This window comes from Nycticebus coucang, chromosome 9 (genome assembly GCF_027406575.1).
Source record: "Nycticebus coucang isolate mNycCou1 chromosome 9, mNycCou1.pri, whole genome shotgun sequence".
NCBI lineage: Eukaryota > Metazoa > Chordata > Mammalia > Primates > Lorisidae > Nycticebus > Nycticebus coucang.
The window spans coordinates 19,516,435-19,541,697 of record NC_069788.1 but is presented as its reverse complement, the minus strand read 5'-3'; the positions used below and the strand labels follow the sequence as shown (position 1 = coordinate 19,541,697).

At 36.5% G+C, this 25,263-nt stretch overlaps 1 protein-coding gene and 1 non-coding gene across 2 annotated transcripts in view; both read right to left on the bottom strand.

Moving 5' to 3' along the window:
- EYS (eyes shut homolog) overlaps positions 1-25,263 on the bottom strand; it is a 1,685,250-nt gene that overhangs the window by 362,577 nt on the left and 1,297,410 nt on the right. The gene's annotated exons all lie outside the window — the stretch shown is intronic.
- Positions 868-975, bottom strand: LOC128595110 (U6 spliceosomal RNA). Its single transcript, XR_008382788.1, has one exon. It is a non-coding gene; the product is annotated as a U6 spliceosomal RNA (small nuclear RNA).

Here is a 25,263-nt window from a genome sequence, read left to right as displayed (position 1 = left end):
TTTTCATTACAATCTACCAAAAATGCTAACTGTAATAATATACCCTATTCTAGATTAACATTTTTCCGAACATTAACTTTACATGACATTATGCATTCATTTTCATATTTTAGTAATTGTAGTTGTCTCTTTCTGAGTACAGTATCTGCCAAAGGTACTTTATCCCATAACATTATAATTTATGTTCTTGGAACTAGATGATTTGCTTTCATATGTAGATCAAAGAAATTATTTTCCCAGCATTAGAAGATGTAATAGGTTATATACATTTTTTTAAAATATAGATGGCCTGTCATAGAATATACTGAATTAAAAATAAACAAATAAGAATTAAATATATTGAGTTATTAGCTAACTATCTTGGTGAAGTAAGCATAGTTGAAATTATCTTAATTAGGAGATAACTGTCTCTGATAACATTAATAAGGCTTTAAAAAGGTTGCATAGATCGTGGAACAACTATAGACTAGAAAGCATAAGTGAAAAATAATCTAATCTCTTTTCTTACAAGAGTTTATGTGTGTTTTTTATCTTTGAAAAGAGATAGCCTGTATTAATACAATTATTCAACATTACAAATTTGAGTTTACAGGTTGAAAGAGAGTTTCTCTCATGTTTAGAGACAACTACATTTGAGATACAACAATTAAAAATACCTGCAATTCAGTCTTAGCCTCCTCTTGTATCCACATATAAATATACAGGACTCTTCCATTTATATAAATATTTTTATTTTATTTTATTTGGGGGGGGCTGGAGCTTATTTATTTACTTTTTTAAGATAAAGAACATAATATTATTTATTCGGATATTCCAGGGCCACTGTGCTTACCATAGAGCAGCTGTTTAACAAATATCGACTGAATGAAAAATATGGAATGCTTCATGAATTTCTAGGTCATTCTTGCATAGGGGCCATACCAATCTCTGCCAAAATTGTTCCAATTTTAGTATATGTGCTGCCGAAGTGAGCATCATTTATATAAATATTTTTAAATGTTCAGCATAGTCAATACTATTTGTCTTGGTTTTTAAAAGTTTTACACTATGCGATAAAATAAATAAAAAATCAGCACAATAGAAATTACTATTAACATATTTTTCTTAAAAATTAATAAACCTGTATACAATAGGCAGAAATAATTAACGATCAGAATTTTCATATAGCAATTATATGAAGCATACATGACAAAAACTTAGACTATCGCTATTCAGTAGAATTCTATTTCTCTATTTATATGCAAGTAAAATTGAATGTACTAAGTGTAATCTAGTAGATATTATGCTACGCATTATGTTTGACTATAAGTTTTGCATTTTATTTCTGTATTATAATTCTAAGTCTTATAAAATTTGTATACTGTGATAAAGGGCAGTCAAAAGATTAAAGTTAGTCTTGAGAAGAGACATTTGTTTTTTTTTTGTAACTGTAAAAGTAATAAAAAGCTGAAAATTTAATTTGGCTTTTTAAATACATACTACATATTAGTATTACTGATTATACAATTTCAATTATCATTTGTATGAGCAATTCTATCAGAAGATATTGTGTATAACTTTTAGTTGTATTGAGTTGTACCAGTAGAGTAAAATTACAAAGAAATGCATGTTAGATGAAAATGTTCATTTTTTCTCATCTAGGTTTACTCACAAACATTCACACACAGGCACACACACATACATAGGCACACACAATTACACATACATGTTTACATGGATGAATTTGTAATTTAGTAACCTTACCAATAGTAGAACTGTAATAAAGAATGGAAGAATTTAGAGTCCAAAGTTATTTCCTCAAAAGAGTACATTCTAAAAAACTTTAACTCAAAAATAATAGTGCCACAGTATAACATTATTTTTCTATTTAATATCACCAACTTATAATAATGTCAAAAACCTTCTAAACATGTAAAGTAATTCCGATAATTTCTTTCTTTTTTCTTTTTTTGAGACAAAATCTTACTCTATCACCCTGGCTAGAGTGCTATGCATCATAGCTCATAGCATTTCAAAGTCTTGGGCTCAAGCCATCCTCTTGCCTCAATCTCTCAAGTAGCCAGGACTACAGGCACCTGCCACAAGGCCTGGCCAATTTTTCTACTTTTAGTAGAGACAGGGTCTTGCTCTGGCTTAACTGATCTCCAACTCCCAGCTCAAGCCACCCTCCCACCTTGGCCTTCCAGAGTGCTAGGTTTATAGGTATGAGCCAACACACCCGGCCAGTTCTGATAATTTCTTGACAGTGAAATTCTCCCACTATCAAAATTCTATGTACTCTTTGTGAGATAATATTCTTTTGCTTCTTTCGAATTTAGAGAGTAGATGATTTGTATTTGGCACTATATATATATTTCTAAATCTATAAAAGATTTTGATAACTTTTGGAAATAAAAATCTTACCTGTTTTTTATTCTGCCACTTTCATTTTTTTCTCTCATTTATGAGTTAATGAATATCTCATTTATGCTATCCTTGATTTTGAATTATTATTTTATTTGTTATTACTAGCTGATAAGTAATATCTTACCCAATATTTTAAAAAATGCTATATTTGTGTCTTCTCAATAACCCTTCAATAATTACAATTTTGTTTTGCACTCTTGAAAATTCGCCTGTTTAATTATTGGCTAGTGACATTTGAATCCTTTCATGAACAACTGTTATGGATGAGTTACACACACACACACACACCCATACACACACCCCAAATCACTTATTAAAAGAAACTACTCGTCTTCCAATATAAAGTTGGGATTGAAGCAGGACTGGTACCCAGACTGTAGTGACTATAAGTCTATGACTTTTAATCTTAATTTAGTCTTGGAGATCTAAGATAATCAAAAGAATAATTATTTCAGTACTTTTATCAAGCATGGGCAGCATTTTGAGTTACTTCTGGGCAGTTTCAGTCACAGTAGGTTTATAGAAACCTCCTTTACCATGGCTTATAATTTTTTGACCTTCTTTGGAAAATTGAGCAAGAGGGCCCACACTGACTAAAATATGTCTCTGTCCTAAGTAGTGAGTAATTTTGCTTTGCCCTTTTGATCCCGAACAGAATGAAAGAGCACTTTGTAAACAGGGCAGCTCCTCAGCTGCTATTGGCTGCAATACTACCTGTAGCTTATGGTAGAAATTTGTTATGTTAATTTATAATCCTTACTTATCCTTTTTTTGTATTGTTTTGTTTGAGACAGAGTCTCATTTTGTTACCCTCAGAGTGTCATGGTGTCATAGCTCACAGCAACCTCAAACTCTTGGGCTCAAGTGCTCCTTCTTGTCTCAGCCTCCCAAGTAGCTGGGACCATAGGTGCCCGCCACAACGCCAGCTATTTTATAGCTGGGATCTCGCTCTTGCTCAGGCTGGTCTTTTATACATGTACAGACATATATAAAAATAATGTTATGGTAGGTGAGGTAATGGAAACTAGCTCAAATTATATATATGCGTGTGTATATACGTGTGTGTATACACACACACAGACATATATATATATATAATTTGAACTATTTTTGAGAAATCCACTTACATATTTTTAGCTATGTCAATAGTGCTCATTGCAGAGGTAGGAATTGATTTAATATTTGTATTCATATATAGTTTTTTTATCCTGTTTTAAAATTTCTTCCTCCATGTCCTGTAATATGCACTATAATATCTCTTGTAATATGTATTTTTTACTATTACTCAACTCTCAGCTTTACTCCTCCTCTTTAATCAGTCTATCCATACTACCCACACCTGTCTTTTTCTCTAGAGCCATTTTTTACTGGAGATTTGCATCCTTCTGCTCTCCTGTGTCCTATACATCTCTGGGCCTTAACGAAACAACTCTTCTGATAGAACCTCCTTTCACAAACCCATTTCCCTGGGTCTGATGTCTTTCTGTTTCATTGTTTATTCCTTCTTTCCTGAGGATTTCTGCTAAGTATCCCATAGAACTTGATTGGGAGTTCTGAACATGGATAGTCAGGAAGCTTCTTTGGAGTGGTCATCTTTAAACCAAAGCTTGAGCCATGCAAAAACCTAGGAAGAGTGAATAGTTAGATAAAAAGCTCGTAAGGAAGCAATGTGTTGTTGGTGTTAGTTACAGAGCTCAGTGTCATGGGGAAACTGAAAGTCAAGATTTACTGAAGCAGGATCAAAGCCATCTGGAGATTTGTAGTCTATGATAAAAATTTTGGAATTAATTTTTGTTTCAGTAAAAAGTGAAGTTTTTAAGCCAAGGAGTGATAAGAGACATCTTATAATGTAGAAAATGCTGAGGCAGGACTTTATAATAATCTACGTTTCTTTTTGGAAATGAAAGAAATCTGCTAAAATGGCTAGAAAAATAATGAGATAAATTTCAAGTGTTTAGACTAAGGAGGTAGAAAGTTTTAGTAAAAAAGGTCATATAAGATGATGGCTGTGAAATACATCTTAAAAGAACACATATGCCTCAGGTGCGGGAATACAGATTCGGTGAAGAAGTGAATGCAAATACAGAAAATAATTTCAAAAGTTATGACAGTGACTTAAAAGGCAAAAAAAAAAAGTCTCGTTTGATGAAAGTACAGTTAAGAGGCGTTTGGGAATGCTGATATCAAGAAAGCTGGTGTTGTAAGTAGAAGAGAAGCAAGGAGTAGAAAGAGGCTGAAGATAGGGGAGAAGGTGGGAGCCTCGTGTCTGGACAAGATTCCAAGTAAAGACACCAGCTCAACCTGACAAGGAATGAGGAACTCTGCATACTGACTAAAGAGATTTCAAGGAAGGGAGGATGGAGCAGGAAACAAATATCCATCAGGTAAAGGGTGAGGTCAACTAACGTTTCCTACTCATAAATGTGGACATCTATTTTCTGGGCATATGCTAGTTTCTATGGATGTAATGATCAGATGCACTTTGTGTTCTCAAACTGTGCTCATAATTAGTAAGAAAGGTGGAATATTAAATAAATTTTTCATGGCAGTGGAAACATCTACAAGACAATATGGGTAATCAGAGGTGGAGTAACTCTGTGGACTAAGGTCAGAAGCTAAGGGATGGTGATTTACTGGTGTCGTAAAGAATGAGTGTGCACTTACTAGTAGACACAGAGAGAAGTGGAGGGGGAAATTCTTGAAAGAGGTAATGCTTTTTAACAAAAAACAAAACAAAACAAAAAAATTTGTTAGATGTTAGAAAGCAGAAGTTTCTCAGTTATGGGAGGCCTGCAAGATGTTGAGAAAGTGAGAGCACAAAGCAAGGACTAGATCATCCACTATCATAAGCACAGGCTATAGCATTTAGGTGTTATCATGGACAATATTCAATAATATGATCAAATTTTTGATTTATAATATTCCTGTGATCAAAACAGTGGGAGGGCTTTCAGGGGTGAGTAGGAAGGGGCTGAAACCAATATTATAACACTATGGTAATATTTTAAAATAGAATAATTACACAGGAGCAGTGAGAAGGAGAAAAGTGTTTGAGTAATGTTAAAAAAAAAGTGTTAGGACTTGGGAGTTCTTGGGTGTGGGTGGAGTTGACCTTGAGAGGGAGTACAGGCATACCTCAGAGATACTGCAGGCTTGGTCCCAGATCATTGCAATAAAGCAAATCACATAAAATTTTTGGTTTTCTAGTGCATATGAAAGTTATATTTACATATACTGTGTACCATTAAGTGTTCAATAGTGTTAAATCTAAAATAACAAAGTACATACTTTGAATTAAAAACACTTTATTGCTAAAAAATGCTGAGGCTTATCTGAACTTTCAGTGAGTCATAATTTTTTTGCTGTTGGAGGATCTTGCCTCAATGTTAATGGCTGTTGACCAAACAGGGTGGTGGTTGCTGAAAGGTGGGGTGGCTATAGCAATTTCTTAAAATAAGACTATAGATTATGCCACCCTTCCATTCACTAAAAAAATTTCTCTGTAGCGTACGATGATGTTTGATACCATCTTACACACAGTAGAACTTTTTTTTCAAAATTGGAAAAGATTTTCTCAATCTGATCAAATCCTGCCACCGCTTTATCAAATAAGTTTATGTAATATTCTAAATCATTTGTTGCCCTTTCAACAATGTTCACAGAATCTTCACAGGGAGAAAATGCCATCTCAAGAAACCACTTTCTTTGCTCATCCATGAAAAGTAACTCCTCATTCATTCAAGTTTGCTTATGAGATTGCAGCCATTCAGGCACGCCTAAGGCTCCCCTTCTAATTTTATACTTGTCTTGTTATTTCTACAAAATCTGCAGTTACTTCTCCACTGAAGTCTTGAACTCCTCAAAGTTATCCAGGAGGGTAGAATCAACTTCTTCCAAACTCCTGTTAATGTTGATGTTTTGACCTCCTTCCAGAAATCATGAGTGTTCTTTATGGCATCTGGAATGGTGACTCCTTTCTAGAATGTTTTTAGTTTACTTTGCCTAGATCCAGAGATAGTGAACTGTCAACAGTGACTTGAGTGGAGAAAGTAATAGCAAGAGCTTGGGTGGATGGCAGCAAGAGAGGGATTGGCTAAGCAATAAAATATTTAAATTCCAAGTGACATGTTAGGTTGGTAGGGAAGGAACTAAAATCAGAGCACAGTTAATAAATAGATGATAACAGTGACCCAAGATGAAGGGTTGGGCTTTCCAGGAAACAGAACAGGTGCAGCATATGTAAGTTGCTAATAATAACTCTATGAGGGAAAAAATAGTAGGTAAGACCACAGATTTGAGAAGACTGATTATTTTGGCCTAATACTGCAAGGACATTTATAGATAATCAAGGAGAGATGAATAAAAAAGACTTCAGAACATAAAAATCCGGTTGAAATCCTGAATTCATGCTCATCTAACATGTGCATTTTCATGACTTTTCCAAGGAAAATTGGGCAACTGGGAAGTGGTCATAGGGAGTGTATCCTGAGTTAAGAACTTTAAAGGGAGGGCATATAAAAGACAGTCAAAGCCGGCAGATTTGGACCATAGTTGAACCATAGTGGCAGAAAGGACCCATTGATTGCCAAGTTCAGCAGGTGGAGGTAGGTGGCTAAGCAATCACAATGAGAAGCAAAATTGAATGTTTTTTAAAAAGAGAACACAAAAAGCTGATGGTTGTGGTCAGACATAATAATTTCAGATCTTGAGATTTTAGTTCTGAAAAGTTTCCAATGTTTGAAAGGGCTGAGATTTGGTCACTGGAGTCTAATGTGTTAGAAGAGCTATAAGTGTGGCCCTGAAGAGGTTGAGAAGAGATGGCACAGTATTAGTGCATTGTGGGAGGTTTGCAGTGTAGTTTAGGTCAGGCATTCTGGAGGGCCTGTTGATCAGAGTCTGGATTCCTCAAAACCCATATGTGCTGAATCGTACTCAAGGCTACCTGTAGCCTGGTGGTTTACAGGCTATTTTGTGATTTTTACACCCTCCAGCTCAGGACTAACATTCTAGGAGGTCCTGTTTGACCAGAGTCTGGGACCCTGCCCCTCCTGGTGCCCGAGACAGCCTGATTTATATCTTGAGGCTGAGTATGGAATGCTGAAATGCTTAGCAACTACAGATTACATATCACCTGAGTCCTCCCCAGGGCTAGATGGGAATCACTGAAGAGAGTTAGGAAAGTTAACATTTACCCCCTAATTTGTAAAGTGTGTGTTGTAATCATATGATGTATTGCATAATTTTCCCTTTTTTGTCCCCCCACCCACCTTTTTGTTCTTTTGATTGTTAATGATTGCTTGGGGTGCCCAGCTTCAAATTACTAAAGTTAACTTTATGTTTTATGTTGTCAGCGTAATTTATGGGTTTTGGCTGAATAAAGAGATCTTTGGGAGAACAGATCGATGCTGTACTTGCTGGATGCTACCAAGATAGGCCTCTCACAGGCTCACAATGGTTATTTCACCTGCAAAAACTGAGTCTAAGTCTGTTCTTGTGTCGTGCGCCCTCAGTGCAGATCTTGGCAAAGGTTGTGGGAACCCAGGCCCCCACATTCCATTAGCTATTTGATAAGAGAATAAATGAAGAAATGGATTGATAGGTTAATGTGTGGATAAATAGGCAAGTAGATAAATATATGAAAGTATTAGAAGTACTAAGTGTAAATGGCGTTATATCCTAGAGGTTGGATAATAACAGCAATGATAGTCAAAGGGAGGGTAACTGTCATAAACAACAGAGAATCTGGGCCAAAATATATTCTGCTCTTGGGGTGACTCCCAGTCTATTTTGTCTGGTTGTTTATACTGATTAATCAACACAAATCACAAAATTGTATTTTACCACTATCTACAAATGTCTAATAAGAAGAAATCCTAGATGATGATTTCCTCACCTTGAGGCTTATGATGATATTGACTTAATTTCTTGCTTCATAGATTACCTAAGTTAAAATGCTCTGTGTAGTTTATTCACAGATCACATAATGTTTAATATCAGTACCTCTGCTGATAATTTCTATTTGTCCCCTCAGATGTTCTACGCCATTTTCCACTTGGTACACAGACCAGGGAGGCTGACCTGTATGGTCTTCAGTGGACTACTATGCCTTCTGGTGACCAACTGGGTTCGGGTTACTGTAACCTTCTCAGGTTACTTCTCAGGTTACTTTTTGGGCTCTCTCACTCCACGTTTTGGTAACCACTCTCTTCTCTCCTCAGGGTCTAGTAGGGAGAAGAGTCACTTCCCTATTAGGCCCAGAGTTCTCCATTATCCTTTATGATTTCTCTAATCCTTGGCCATACATTCCTAAATATTCATTTATGAAACCATCCTCCAATTTGCCTAATTTGACTATGCCATCTGTTTCCTCCTAGGATTCTTACTGAGGCAGAATAAAATAAAAAAAAATCATTGACAACATAGTTATTAACATGTTTAAAATGCATTTTTATAAACTTGCAATATTTTCTCATATTCTACTTGTACCACATATTATTGAATTTTTTCATCAAGTTATCTTATAATTCCATTATCATTTTAACTTCAGTCGGTGGAAGGTAAAATCCTAAATATAAATGTAGCATGTCTCTTAATTAGTTTTCACTAAGTAAGATTCTTGATAGTACAATACTTTATTCCTTGGCTTGTGATATACCCAGAGATTTCTGGAGAAGTTTTTTAGGTATAGATATATGTACTCATCTTTAAAAATATTTTGGGCAAGGATGTTGGTTGGCATGCTTATGCTGAATTACTAACAAGCCAGAAGGCTTTTGTCCTGGCAAGAATAAAGTGATATTTGAACATGAGATACCATTGGTACTATAAAAAGATAAATTACTTGTCTCAGACTCTTAGTGAAATTGGAAAGCAAGTTGATCACTTTTACTATTGCAGATGATTGACTGGAAACAAAAACCATATGTTTTCAGAACAAAAAGGTTAATATCTGAAACAGCCAGTTTTTCTTATTTTTTGGCAACCAATAGAAATTACTACCTGGAAGAATATAAAGAACCATGAAAACAAGCTCTTTTAACAAAATCTTCATTCCAAAACAAAATGCACTAATTTTGTAAAAACATATTGTATCTAAATATATAAGCTGTAATCATGCAATAAATGTATTTCTATTTCATTCCTGATTGATTTTAATCACCGAGAGTGATATACAACTTAATGTTAATTTATTTAAAAAACAGGCATTTTTGTTCTTTACTGTAAGAATAAGGTTAAACATTTAGATCTCTAAAACAGGTACTGTCTGATTGGCAGTTTTTATATCTGGGAGTCCAGTTTGCTAGTTTATATGTCTTTTATATATTTAAATTCTCTACTCTTACCCTCACCCAAAATGTCACCTAGCTCCTGTATGGTCTTCAGTGAATTACTATGCCTTTTGGTAACAGGCTATGTTCAAGTAATGGAAAACTCTAGTAAGAGATCAGTGAAAAGAAGCAGAATGGGTCTGAGCTATCTATGTCCTTAGCCTCATTCGTACACAAGTACCCTCTTGCGAGACTGGAATCCTGTACTGAAGGTTACAGGTCCTCTCAAGGCAAGACTGTTACTTATGAAGTCCTTTTTAATTCCATGCCAAAAGTAAAAATGCATTGTTAATGAAGTTACCAATATGTCTGAATCAGACATACTCAGATTTGTGCTTGAAGCATAATGTTTTTTATCAGCTAATACTGGCTGTACGGGAAGAGGGAACAGAGCAGAATGGGCAGTAAGGAAAGAGACTGGGAGCCTTTGAGGTGGGGAGAAGAAAGACTTTCTATCCAAAAGGATATTGAATAGAGTGGAGGGATGCCACATTGTCTCCTATGAACACCCCCTCCATTTATGGTCTTATATATGTGACGCTCCAATCAAACAAATAAAGAAATTATTATAATGCGGTATAATAAATAGTCCTGGATTTTATGGAAACACACAGAAGGGATCCTTAACACAGACAGGATATGTCAGGACAGCCTTCCAAACAGAAGTGAGCTCTGAACTGAGTTCTGAGAAAAGAGCTAGACTTAGTCAGCAAAGTGCCAAAGGAATAACCCAAGATATTGGAGTCTTGTGCAGAGAATGTAGAAAACACGGCCAGTTCAGTAAGCAAGAAGCAATACAGCACATCTGAAGCACAAGGTAGAGTAAGCCATTGAGTAAGAGGAAAGAAGGAGTGGTAAGGGATGGAATTTTCTAGGTACGCAGGGGCCAGGTTGTAACATACCTTGTGCTTACTAAGTTTAGGGAAGGCCATTGAGGATTAAAAAGGAGTCACGATCAGCCTTAACGTTCAAAATTATAGTTCTGGCAACAGTGTAAGACTTACATTTGTTGGTTAAAGAAATAAGAGTATGAACAGTGGAACTGATATGTTGTTTTACTTCAAGTAGGATATAATGAGGGCCTAAATTAGTGCTGTGGTGATGTGGCAGGATATTTAGAGCAGATGAAGACAAATCTCAGAAACATTCATGATAAAGTCACATTGAAAATGGGGGGAGGACTATGGAGAGGACAGAGAAGAAATCTAGTCTGACCACCATGTTTGTGAGGAAAATTGATAGTCACTGTAGTAATACAGAGATCCAGCAGATGAATGGACAAATTGTGGTAGATCCAGAAAATGGAGTATTATCCTGGAATAAAGAGACATGAGTTATCAAAATATGGAGAGTCATGAAGGAAATTTAAATTTATGTCACTAAATGAAAGAAGCCAGTGTAAAAATACTACATACTATATTATTCCAACTTTATGGAATTCTGGAAAAGGCAAACTGATAGAGACAATAAAATATTAGAGGTTGCCAAGGGACAGTGGGAAGGGAAGGATGAACAGGCTGAGCACAGTGGATTTTTAGGGCAGTGAAACTACTTGTATGATATTACAATGGTAGGTACATGTCATAATTCATTTTTCAAAATCCATAGACTGTATAACCCAAAGAATAAACTCTCATGTGAACTATGGACTTTGGGTGATGATGAGTCAATGCAGGTTCATTGATTGTAAAAATGTATCATTGTGGTAATAGTGGAGTGTCATTAGTAAGAAAGGTTGTGCATGTGTGTACAGGAACTCTCTGTACTTCCCTCTCCATTTTGCTGAAAACTTTAATCTGCAATAAAAAATATTTTTTAAAAGATGGCTAAGATTCTTGGAAATATGTTAAATTCAAATGGGAGATGCCTTTGAGACATTCAGGTGGAGATATGTACTAAAGAATGGGATTTGAGAGAACAATCGAAGATGGTGGCCGAGTAACAGCTGCCTTGTGACTGGGCACAGTGAGTATAGGGAGACAAGACTCCAGGCACCTCTGGCTGGTGGGATTTGCCCATAAACATCCCTTTGAGAACAGAGAGAGTCAGCAAGAGACTCCTGAACCCCATGAGGAGGACAAAAGCAGTGGAAAAATGGCAAGTAGTTGCGTGTGTTCATTAGGTCTAATCCTTCTGGCAGCTGTAAGTATAGCAGCAGTGAGATTGCAAACTGGAAAGGCCTTACCTGTGAGCTGTTTTGTTTTTTTTGGACTTGGAACTCAGTTGAACTACCTTGGGAGAACTTGGGCAAGAGTGTGGAGGACTTTAAGTGTTGTCTAGGGCCCCAGACTGAGCTTCTGAGCCAGACGGAGCTAATAGTGTTCAACTGTGGGCCGTGCAAAGACATTGTGGGAGAACTGCCCTGGCAAGCTCTGCCCTCAGGGTCACAGAGCAAGGATTGGGTGGGAGTGAGTAATCTAGTGACTGAGCAGCCTAAAGGTGGGGACTGAGACACTTTGCAACCTTAGCCCTGAGGGTCATAGAGTGAGACCAGTTTTGGCACACTGGGTAAGTAGATAACCAATTCCGGAGTGATCCCAGCAACAAGTGCTTTCCTGGGAAAGCTTCTGCTTAGTCAAGGTGAGCAGTTTAAAGTGACTTTCAAGAGGACTGAGGACAGATTTAGGCTCTTCACCCTGTGGAGTTTGAGAAATCAGCAGAGGCTTCCAGTCTCCATAGCATACAGGCATATCAGCATTATGATTAACATCTCATACCCCAGAAGATTACCTGTTGCCCAGACAATATTCAGCAAGATATATATACTGCTTTGTTGTTGTTGTTCCTGTTTTGTTTTTTAATTTCAACATTTTCCCTATAGATTTTTCTTTTCATTTTTTTCTTTCTTCATTTTTCTAGTTTAAATATAATTTCTATTGTTGCTTTTTCAACAATTATAACTTCATTTTTGCTAGTGTTTCTATCCCTATTATTTAGTCCCCCCCAGCCCCCCAATTTTATCCCATAAAGTTTTCTGTTGCTTGTTTTGGTTTGATTTATAACATTTTTGTCTTCCCTCTCTACTTGGTGGAGGTGGGGTATTGTGTCCGAAAAGGCTAACGAAGAGCTTCTGACATTGAGGAAACCACCCAACCTGGTACCCCCCAGAGGTTGGGGGTTTTTAAGGTTGGGTCAAAGTACCCTAATGTACACCTATATTTCTCTGTCTCCCTCTTTCTGTGCATCTCTTCTTTTTGTCAATATTCCCTTTTACCCACCCCCTCTCTTTTCCCTTTTTTCTTTTCTTTCTATTTTCCATTCTTGCTCTTCAACCTTCTCATCTTCTGGTCCTGTACCAAAAGGACTCATCAAAACCCTACTGCAGAGGCATGGCAACTTAAAAAGCAAGAGGAAGTGAAAAGAAAATTAGGGCAAGGAAACAGATAAAAGAAATAAATCACTCATGAGGAAGAATCAGCAGAAAACTGCTGGCAACATGAAAAATCAGTCCAGAACAACCTCCCCCCCCACCACAAGGAACTGTGAGGTACCTACTGCAGAGGATTCTACTTATAGAAAAATGTTAGAAATGACAGAAAGGGAATTTGGAATACAGATGATGAAAACAATCAAGAAAATGATGGAAACAATGAAGGAAACTGCTAATAAAGTGGAAAATAACCAAAAAGAAATCCAAAAACAGAATAAATAAGAGATGGATGATATGAAGAATATAGAAAGGATATAGCAGAGCTGAAGGAACTGAAGAAGTCAATTAGGGGACTTAAAGATGCAGTAGAAAATATCAGCAACAGATTAGACCATGCAGAAGAAAGAATCTCAGAGGTAGAGGACAAAGCTCTTGAGATAACTCTGATAGTTGAAGAAGCAGAAAAGAAGAGAGAGAAAGCAGAACGTTCACTGATTGAATTATGGGACTTTATGAAGCCTTTAAACATATGACTTATAGGTATGTTTATAGGTATAGGTATACCTATACTTATAGGTATACAACTATATAGGTATATACCCCTTCCCCAGAAGGGGAAGAAGAATGCCCCAGGGAAATGGAAGCCATACTAGAGTTATTATAAATGAAAAATTTCCAAATATCACCAAAGATTCTGACACAATACTTTCAGAGGGATATCAGAATCCAGGTCACCTCAACTCTAACTGAGCTTCTCCAGGGCACATTGTGATGAACCTGTCCAAAGTCAAGACAAAAGAAAAAATTCTTCAAGCTGCCAGGAGTAAGTGCCAGTTGACCTACAGGGGCAAATCAATTAGGGTGACTGCAGACTTCTCTAATGAAACTTTCCAAGCAAGAAGACAATGGTCATCTACCTTTAATCTACTTAAACAGAACAATTTCCAACCCAGAATTCTATATCCTGCTAAGCTAAGCTTTAAAATTGACAGAGAAATCAAATCATTTACTGATATGCAAACATTGAGGAAATTCGCCACAACAAGACCAGCTCTTGTTGTTCTGCACACTGACCATCACAATGGATCAGCAGCAAAGTAAAAACTCAGAAATTAAAGGACAGAACCTAACTTCCACACTGATGCAAAAGACGAAACAAAGCAATGGACTCTCACAAAGTAAGGTGAATAGAACACTACCATACTTATCAATTATCTCAATAAATGTTAATGGCTTGAATTCCTCACTGAAGAGGCCTAGATTGGCTGACTGGATTAAAAAACACATGCCATCCATTGGCTGTCTGCAGGGAACACACCTACCTTCAAAAGACAAATTAAAACTCTGAGCTAAGGGTTGGAAGACAATTTTTCAGGCAAATGAAATTCAGAAGAAAAGAGGAGTTGAAATCTTATTTTCAGATACACGTGGATTTAAAGCAACTAAAGTTAAAAAAAGACAAAGATGGTCACTTTATATTGGTAAGGGAAAAATACGAGAAGATGTTTCAATTCTAAATATTTATGCACCAAATTTAAATGCTCCCAGATTCTTGAAACAGACCTTACTCCCTCTGAGCAATATGATATCCTATAATACCATAATAACAGGGGACTTTAACACTCCTCTTACAGAGCTGGACAGATCCTCTAAACAGAAATTAAACAAAGATATAAGGGACTTAAATGAGACCCTATATTAGAACAACTGTGCTTAATAGATGCGCATAGAACACTCCATCCCAAAGATAAAGAATATACATTCTTCTCATCACCCCATGTAACATTCTCCAAAATTGATCATATCCTAGGATACAAAACAAACCTCAACAGAATCAAAAGAATTGAAATTTTACCTTGTATCTTCTCAGACCATAAGGCACTAAAGGTGGAACTCAACTCCAACAAAAACGTTCAACCCCACACAAAGGCATGGAAATTAAACAACCTTCTGTTGAATGACAGTTGGGTGCAGGAAGAAATAAAACAGGAAATCACTAACTTCTTTGAGCATAACAACAGTGACGACAAAGCTACCAAAACCTGTGGGATACTGCAAAAGCCATTTTGAGAGGAAAATTTATTGCTTTAGATGCTTACATTTGAAAAACAGAAAGTGCATCAACAAATTCGCAAGCTATCTTATGGACTTGGAAAAAGAAGAACAATCTAAGCCTAAACCCAGTAGAAGAAAATAAATCTCAAAATCAAATAAGAGATCAATGAAATTGAAAACAAAAGAATCATTCAGAAAATTAATGAAACAAGGACTTGGTTTTTTTTAAAAAATAAATAAAATAGATAAACCTTTGGCCAGACTAACTAGAAATAGAAAAGTAAAATCTCTAGTAACCTCAATCAGAAATGATAAAGGGGAAATAACGACTGATGCCACAGAGAAACAAGAGATCATCTGTGAATACTATCAGAAACTCTATGCCCATAAATTTGACAATGTGAAGGAAACGAACCAATATTTAGAATCACACCCTCTCCCTAGACTTAGCCAGGAAGAAATGGAGCTTCTGAACAGACCAATTTCATGCATTGAGATTAAAGAAACAATAAAAAAGCTTCCAACAACAAAAAAAATGCCCTGGGCCAGACGGCTTCACACCAGAATTCTATCAAACCTTCAAGGAAGAGCTTATTCTTGTATTGCAGAAATTATTCCAAAAAATTGAGGTGGAGGAAATCCTTCCCAACACGTTCTATGAAGCAAACATCACCCTGAAACCAAAACCAGGAAAAGACCCAACTAAAAAGGTGAATTTCAGACCAATTTCACTAATGAATATAGATGTAAAAATTCTCAACAAAATCCTAGCCAATAGATTATTATGGCTTATCATCCAAAAAGTCATACATCATGATCAAATAGGTTTCATCCCAGGGTTGCAAGGCAGGTTTAACATATGCAAGTCCATAAACGTAATCTACCATATTAACAGAAGCAAAAATAAAAACCATATGATCCTCTCAACACATGCAGATAAAGCATTCGATAAAATCCACCATCCTTTTCTAATTAGAACACTGAATAGTATAGGCATAGGTGGCACATTTCTGAAACTGATTGAAGCTATCTATGACAAACCCACTGCTAATATTTTACCAAATGGAGTAAAACTGAAAGCTTTTTTCTCTTAGAACTGGAACTAGACAAGGTTGTCCTCTGTTAGTGCTGGAAGTTCTAGCCAATACAATTAGGCAAGAGAAGGAAATAAGGGAATCCAAATGGGAGCAGAGGAGGTCAAACTCTCCTTCTTTGCTGATGACATGATCTTACAGTTAAAGAACCCCAAAGACTCAACCATAAGACTCCTGGAAGTCATCAAAAAATACAGGAATGTCTCAGGATATAAAATTAATGTTCATAAGTCAGTTCCCTTTGTATACGCCAATAACAGTCAAGATGAAAAGCTAATTAAGGACACAACTCCCTTCATCATAGCTTCAAAGAACATGAAATACCTAAGAATACACCTAACAAAGGAGGTGAAGGACCTCTATAAAGAAAATTATGAAATCCTAAGAAAGGAAATAGCAGAGGATATTAACAAATGGAAGAACATACCGTGCTCCTGGATGGGAAGAATCAATATTGTTAAAATGTCTATACTTCCCAAAGCAATCTACCTATTCAACACCATTCCTATTAAATACCAACATTGTACTTTCAAGATTTGGAAAAAATGCATTTTGTATGGAACCAGAAAAAAAAACCCTATAGCTAAGGCAGTTCTTAGTAATAAAAATAAAGCTGGATTGTAACCGGGTCATAGCTTTCATGTGAAAGCCCTAAATTAGTTTCATAGTAGGGCTTAGTACATTGGGTACTTTTTCTTCCATTCTTCAGATACTTTACTAAGAAGAATATGTTCCAGCTCCATCCATGGAAACATGAAAGAGGTAAAGTCTCTATCTTTCTTTAAGGCTGCATAATATTCCATGGTGTACATATACCACAATTTATTAATCCATTCGTGGATCGATGGGCATTTGGGCTTTTTCCATGACTTAGCAATTGTGTTGACCAGTGTGATGAAAATGTGTCAAATGGTATATGAAGCTAGTGTATGATGCCCCATGATCATATCAACATATCAATGTACACAGTTATGACTTAATTAAAAAAAAAAGAAAAAAAAGTAAAGCTGGGGACATCACCATACCAGATTTTAGGCTATACTACAAAGCCATAGTGGTCAAGACCACCTGGTACTGGCACAAAAATAGAGACATAGACATTTGGAATCGAATAGAAAACCAGGAAATGAAACTAACATCTTACAACCGCCTAATCTTTGATAAACCAAACAAGAACATAAGGAAAGGCTTCCTATTCAATAAATCGTGCCGGGAGAACTGGATATCCACATGTAAAAGACTGAAACTGGACCCACACCTTTCTCTACTCACAAAAATTGATTCAAGATGGATAAAGGACTTAAGTTTAAGGCATGAAACAATAAAAATCCTCAAAGAAGGCATAGAAAAAACAGTGGAAGATATTGGCCTGGGGAAAGACTTCACAAAGAAGACTGCCATGGCAATTGCAACAACAACAAAAATAAACAAATGGGACTTAATTAAACTGAAAAGCTTCTGTACAGCTAAGCAGACAACAACCAAAGCAAATAGACAACTTCCATAATGGAAAAGGATATTTGCATATTTTGAATCTGACAAAAGCTTGAAAACTAGGCTCTACAGAGAACCCAAATTAATCAACCTGAAAAATAGCCAACAATCCCATATATCAATGGGCAAGAGATATGAATAGAACTGTCTCTAAAGAAGACAGACAAATGGCTAACTAACATATGAAAAATGCTCATCATCCCTAATTATTAGAGAAATGCAAATCAAAACCACCCCGAGAAACCATTTAATCCCAGTGAGAATGGCTCACATCACAAAATCTCAAAACTGCAGATGCTGGCGTGGATGTGGAGAGAAGGGAACACTCTTACACTGCTGCTGAGACTGCAAACTAATATAACCTCTTTGAAAGAAAGTATGGAGAAACCTTAAAGAACTATGGGGGCAAGACATGATTGCAAGAGGGACTTTGCCTAACAATTGCAATCAGTGTAACCTGGCTTATTGTACCCTCAATGAATCCTCAACAATAAAAAAAAAAAAAAAAAAAGAACTCAAGCTAGACCTCTCATTTGATCCTGCAATCCCATTACTGGGCATCTATCCAGAAGGAAAAAGAGTCCTTTTATCATAAGGACTCTTGCACTAGACTGTTTATTGCAGCTCAATTTACAATTGCCAAAATGTGGAAACAGCCTAAATGCCCACCAACCCAGGAATGGATTAACAAGCTGTGGTATACGTATACCATGGAATACTATTCAGCCATTAAAAAAATGGAGACTTTTCATCCTTTGTATTAACCTGGATGGAAGTGGAAGACATTATTCTTAGTAAAGCATCACAAGAATGGAGAAGCAAAAATCCTATGTACTCAATTTTGATATGAGGACAATTAATGACAATGACATGGTGGGGTGGGGGAAGGTGAGAGCAGAGAGAGAAAGAAGGAGGGAGGGGTCGGGAAAGGAAGAGCAGAGAGAGGGAAGGAGGAGGGGGTTGGGCCTTGGTGTGTATCACACCTTTGGGGGACAAGACATAATTGCAAGGGGGACTTTACCAAAAAATGCAATCAGTGTAACCTGGTTTCTTATACTCTCAATGAATCCCCAACAATTAAAAAAAAAAAAAAAAGAATGGGATTTGAGGCCTACCTTACAGTGCTGAGAACCAAGCCTCTCTCAATTGGAACACTGTCCCCAGCCCTTGGAACGAATACTCCCAGTTCCTCAACCAGATATGTCAGGTTTCTTTTAACTATAGACACATGAACACGAGTCAATGACTGCAAGTCAATGACCACCATTGTTCTATGCAACAAATATGTTTGACCACTGCCAATAATTAGGTAAGCAATAGTGAGATTCTGATATAGAGTCAATTATTCTTTTTTGTTCTCTTAAAAATTTTTTTATTAAAGCATAACTGTGTACATTAATGCATTTATGGGGTGCAATATGTTGATTATATATAAATTATATATATGTATTTTATATAAAATATAAAATATGTGCTAATTATAGATTTTATATATTTTTTATATATAATTTGGAATGCTTGCGTAAAACTGGTTAACATAGTCTTCACCTCATTTACTTAATTATTATGTTAAGATATTTATACTCTACTCTTAATAGATTTGACATGTACCCTTGCAATATGCACCATAGGTGAGGTCCCACCGATTACTCTCCCTCCACCCGGCCTCCTCCTCTTCTCCTCTCTCCTGCCTCTCCCCTCCTTCATCCTGGGCTATTGTTGTCTTTTGTCTTTCACATGAAAGTGTGGGTGATTAAATTCTCAATTATATGTTTCCTATAGAGAACATGAAAATTCTAACTGGTGAGTATTCTATCCTATCTTTTTCCTTTATCAATCATTGGTTATCTCCTTTTTAAGTAGATAAACTTTCTAAAATGTGTTTTCCCTGGAATACTGCAAGATCTCATTATCTAATCAACATCAAAAGTGAGAGAAGAAGAATTTTCAGTACTATGTTAGATCACACTACTGAATTTCAGGGGTCTCTTTAGCTTAGGAAATAAAATTCAGAAGCACCTTGTGACAACGCTCTAAGCTAACTGCCTTGCTAATGCTTGGGTTTGCTGTGTCTCAGCTTTCACTGCATCTGTCAGCCTGGTACATCTTTTCACTTCACTGAAAAGTGTCATGGAACTAGAATTATGTTATAGAAAGCCAGGAAGAGGGTATTATAAGACATGTTACTTTTTTCATAACTACTTTTTCCATGCTTCATACTATCATATTGCACCACATTTTGAGATCAAGAACTAGTTAACATTGCACAAAGCCTAACGAAGTATTTAACATGTGTTTATTCAGCAAGGTTCTATGAAAGAGAAAACTATCCCCAAAAGAAAATAGCTTTGATAATCTGTGTAACCACTGGTTCTGCTTTACGTACTATCCTTCAATTTGGAAATAGAAGTCCCCTCCCTTCCACGCTAAATTAGGACTCAGGGACCTTTGTTTGCAATCCCCAAGGCACAGCCCTTGTTTTCCAGGTCTTCCTACACTGTGAGCTGTCTCATTATCTCTGAGGCATGGACATGAACACGTTTCTCTTATTCTACTTATTGAAATCCCATCTCCCATGAACCTCACCTGCCTCTCTCTCTTCCCTACAACTCTTTGCCTTCTCAATATCCTGTGTCTTCACATTACAGCTGGGGAGGGCTGGAAGGAAGTGATAACTTCTAGTTGCCTAACAACTTCTTTTGGGCTGTAAAACATTGGTAGCACCCAAGGTCCTATGATGTGAACAGGTCAGCTATGCCTAGAGGAAAAGGGACTGTCTATCTGTTGGGGATAGACAGAAAAAAATATTTTCTTCCAAACTTTCTTTAATATTTCTGTACGTATATTTGTGTATCTTTAGCTAACAAGCTAACTTACTCAGAGAAAACCTCACCACTGAAAAAGTTTTTCTTTTTTTTATTTTGGTGAATAGATGTATCAGTTTTGTGGAATTTTAGCTTGAAAGCTGTTTTATTATTATTATTGTTGTTTATAAACAAAAAGGATGATAATTTGAAGGATTAAAATTTGACAGCTTCTATTGAATAAATGCTATCCATTCTGATTATTTTACAGACTGGATAATGTTCTTTGGACTAGAATAACCTCTGGACTAGAATATCATAGTTATTTTCCTTTTATTTTCTGTCTTATTTCCCAATGCTTTCGTTTTAGAATTATATATTGAACAGCTGTATAATCAGTTTTAAATATATATATATATATATTAACTACACATTGACAAACATTCAGTAGAACTTCACTAATTAGGGAAAGATCAATCTGAAATGCTCAAACACAGTGCATTAAAAGAAATAACATTTTTTTTGAGTGATGAAGCAGCAATACCATTAGTAAACAGTAGATCCACCCTGACACTTAGAAAGAAAATGTAAAAGTGTAATTAGCAAATTTTATGTAAAATATTTCAAAAGACTTTTTCAATTTATTATTTTATTACTCTCTAGAAATTCTTTATTAGTCAAATTCTTACTTTGGCTTCACATTCATGTATGAAAAATCACAAATGTCAAATGAATGAAGTTTTACCCTTCCTCTTGTTACATTTCCAATTCATTCCCCAGAATAAGTGCATGCTTAAAATTTAAAACATTATCTTTTTTCTTTACCCTTAGAAAAAAGTTCTTCATGCATCTTTAAGTTGATTTTAATAATTGAGGGGAAAAAATAAGTTTACCATATGACTTCAGCCTATATTTTCTACATGAAATGCAAAACTGTATCATAGGAAGATCTCCTTTTTCTTAGTCTCTTTTCTCCAAGTCTTTTTGTCATCCAATAATAACTCAATAACTGCTATGACCTGAAATAGCTAGATCTTGAAGCACATGTAACTTAAGCTTCAAGGCCCCTCATTTGCATTGATCCTTTCCGAGGTCCTCAGAAGACCCCTAGAAATGTGTTCATATAACCTTATGATTTTTTTTTAAAGTGTTCTAAAGTAAGGTAAAACAGCTCCAACTTAAGGTATGCTATTCTTTCTTTCCATTCTAAAATGCTCTCTGTTGCAATTTTCCTTGAGTTGCGTGATTTTGAAGTGGCCAAAAGTTTGGGGACCTATTTAGGGGTAGTTGAGTTGGAAATATATTTAGGTTGGATTTATAGGTAACATTTACGAGGCTAACAGTCACTTGTGAGCATAGTTAGCTTATTTTTAGTTGTTCTAATATAGAAATGGATTTCAGGAAAGCTACTGTCCAGTGTACTGAATCATCTGCTATTGATATGGAGTGTCCCCCATTCAGGGATGGATAAAGACACCCCCACACCTCTGAGTACAAGTAAGACAGGAAAAGGGCAGTTTTTCCATGTAAGCTATGTCCCTTCTGGAGTGCACCTCATGCCACTTTCCCCACCCCCCAGATAAAGGAACTACATTCATTTGTTAATAATCTCATTCAGTTGCTAATCAACTTTAAAGTCTGCCAATCCTGGCTAAAAATAATTCCCCAAATTGTATAAAGTCCCTAGACTTCTGGGGAGACTTCCCACTTGGGACTCCCCCCCATCCCGGGGGCCAAAGATTGTAGTGCCTTTTCTTCTTTCAGTATTCCTTTCTATCTTAATAAATTCTATCAGATCACTGATTTCTGTGGTCTGTGGGTTTATTCTTTGCATCTCTGAGATCAGGGACCTACTGTAGAATGAAACTCTGTCTATGATATCACACAAAGGAATTACTAGTGTAATGGTTATAGCAAAATATGAATGTGCTGCAAGAAGTATGAGAATTTATTTAAGAATAATCACTCCACAAAAACTCAAAGTGTCCTGAAATTTTACCAAAACATATATAAAAGAAACATTACAGATACTTTCCAAAATTTACTATCCTCTAAGTTTGGGTTGACCTAAGGCAAAACCTGAAGCAAAGATTGAGTATAGATAGTTAACATGGATTCACAAACACAGGCCTGAGGCAGTAGGGAAAGAGGAAGAAGGAAAAGCCCATCTAGGGTATGCTATTGAAGATTCTGTTTGGAAATTCTGGGCTTGAGTCCATTAGTACTTTGGGAAGTGTAGAAAATGCCTCTCCCCATTATTAGTGTGGAGGATGGGGGCTGGGGCATTTACTGTTGATTTTTATCCTCAGAGGGTATTATCTCTCCCATACCCCTTACTCCAGCTAAACTCCACAGGGCTCAGTAGACACCAGGGGAGATAGCCCTAAAGCAGAAAAGCAGGGCTAGTGGCTAGGTTAGGAAATCCTAAGGCTTATGAGACTTTAGATGTCTCTCCTCTATTTTCAGAACAAGGAGGATGACACTTCACTAGCCACATGACTGACCCTGGCAATGAAATGTGGGCTGAAAGGATGAGTGCCACTTCTGAACTGAAGTGCTTAATTGCTCTTGCTTAGGTGGGCCTAAGAGATACAATGTGGGAAATCAAAATCATTCAAAACATACTACCTGCCTCTCAGATATACCCTTGGATGCTGGAAGATATACCCAGCTTATTAAAATTGACAAGGAAATCAGGGGTGGGTCTAAGAGATACAATGTGGGAAATCAAAAGCATTTGCTATAGGTAAATATTTTTAGCTACATTTTTTTCTGATGAGACATTAAAGTTCAGTGAGGCTAGATCAGTTGCTTGAGGTCACATGTGGCTGGGGGAGAAAAAAAGGCATTTGTTCTTTGTCTTTGTGTTTGTTTGATTTTATGTAGAAAGAGGAAAAGCCTATTGATATCTAAGGGCCTTTAATTTGAAGGAGCTCAAGAAATTTCACCGCAAAATATGACTTCTTGGTATAAATAGTTTTATGAAGTAAAGGCCATTTGAAAATTAAAAAAGCATTAAGGGGGGCTTTCTGTCTATTTGCATAAATTGGACTGACCTGGTCAAAAGATCAAAAGCAATAATTGACTTCCCTTCCTCTCTGTCATCTCAGTATATTGCACTATTCAACCAGACCTGGCCGGAATCATTCAAAACATACTACCTGCCTCTCAGGTTAATTTAAAGTCAATCTGTTTTCTCTATCTATTCCGCCTCCCTAGAAAATGCAAACATCTCATCCTTGAACAGAATTTCTTATAGTCCTTATTTTCCTCCACTCTTCTAAAAGGTGTGTATAAAAATATCTGAACTTCACTGGGATATTGGGTAATCATTATGTGAATCTCCTCATGTGCACAGTATTGGTAATAAACATTTTTCTTATTAATCTGCCTTAATTGTGAGTTGAGCTTTCAGTGAACTTTTTTGGGGAAAGGGCAAGTTTCCCCTCATCCTTACAAATTCAAAATTCTCTTTATTCCAAGGGGTAATATTTTAGAAGTGAAATTTCCTGAGCTCCTTCACGTGGCACATACATGATAGAGATAAGAGCTGAATGTGCACTTACTTAATGCTGAAGATCATTCACTTTCTTCCCCATCACATGCCTCCCACGGAAGGGAGATCATCTGAGCCAAAGAGTCATATTCACTTGGGACTGTTCAGTTAAAATGAAATTGATAACTTGGGCTGATGGGTGCAGATGTAGTTAGTATGATGGTCAAATACTGTGCAATTCTTTTTCTAGTGTCTGGTGTTGGGAGATGAACTGTTACTGGCACTGAGCTTGTAGAAAAGTTGATCAAGCTTTGTGAATGAATCACTGATTCGTACAGACCTGTTGGACATGTTGAATTAGAAAGTGTAATGTAATACCTGCAGTCACACGGTGTAGTGACCCACTTCATATCTGATAACTCAAAGGCAGGAGAAGCAGTATAACTTTAAACTAGATGACTTACAGCAAAGCTTATTTGGCCATAGCTATAGGCAAAGGACAAATGCAGTGGACATTTACTAACACCTTGCTCCATGACAGACACCACAGTGGTGACTATCAAATGAGGTTGTCACATGATTAAATGAATCTGAGGAAAGACCCCTGCCTAGTGACCTCCCAAGAGGCCAGTGGCTAGGTTAGGAAATCCCAAGGCTTATGAGACTTTAGATGTCTCTCCTCTATTTTCAGAACAAGGAGGATGACACTTCACTAGTCACGTGATTGACCTTGGCAATGAAATGTGGGCTGAAAGGATGAGTGCCACTTCTGAACTGAAGTGCTTAATTGCTCTTGCTTAGCTCTTCAGCTCTCTTTGTCCAGCTGTGTGGGCTGTGGAAGTGCGTGCTGGTGCAGGGAAGCCATGGGAGTAAATTAGATGTAATGCAGAGTCACCAAATGGAGGGCAGTTTTCTTGCAGCCACAGTGGATGTTGCCATGTGTGAAAAATAAACTTTTGTTTTGTCAAGTTAAAGAGACTTTTGGGTTTGCTTGATACTACAACATATTACAGACTAAACTGACTAATTGGCAGGAATCAATTTTAACCCAGGCCAATGTGACTTTCAAGGCCATATGTGCTCTTTTAAGTATAAATTGCTGTCTCTTAATTCTACACTATTTTTATTTTTTTACTTTCTTTTTTTTTTTTTATTAAATCATAGCTGTGTACATTAGTATGATCATGGGGCACCATACACTTGGTTCATAGACCGT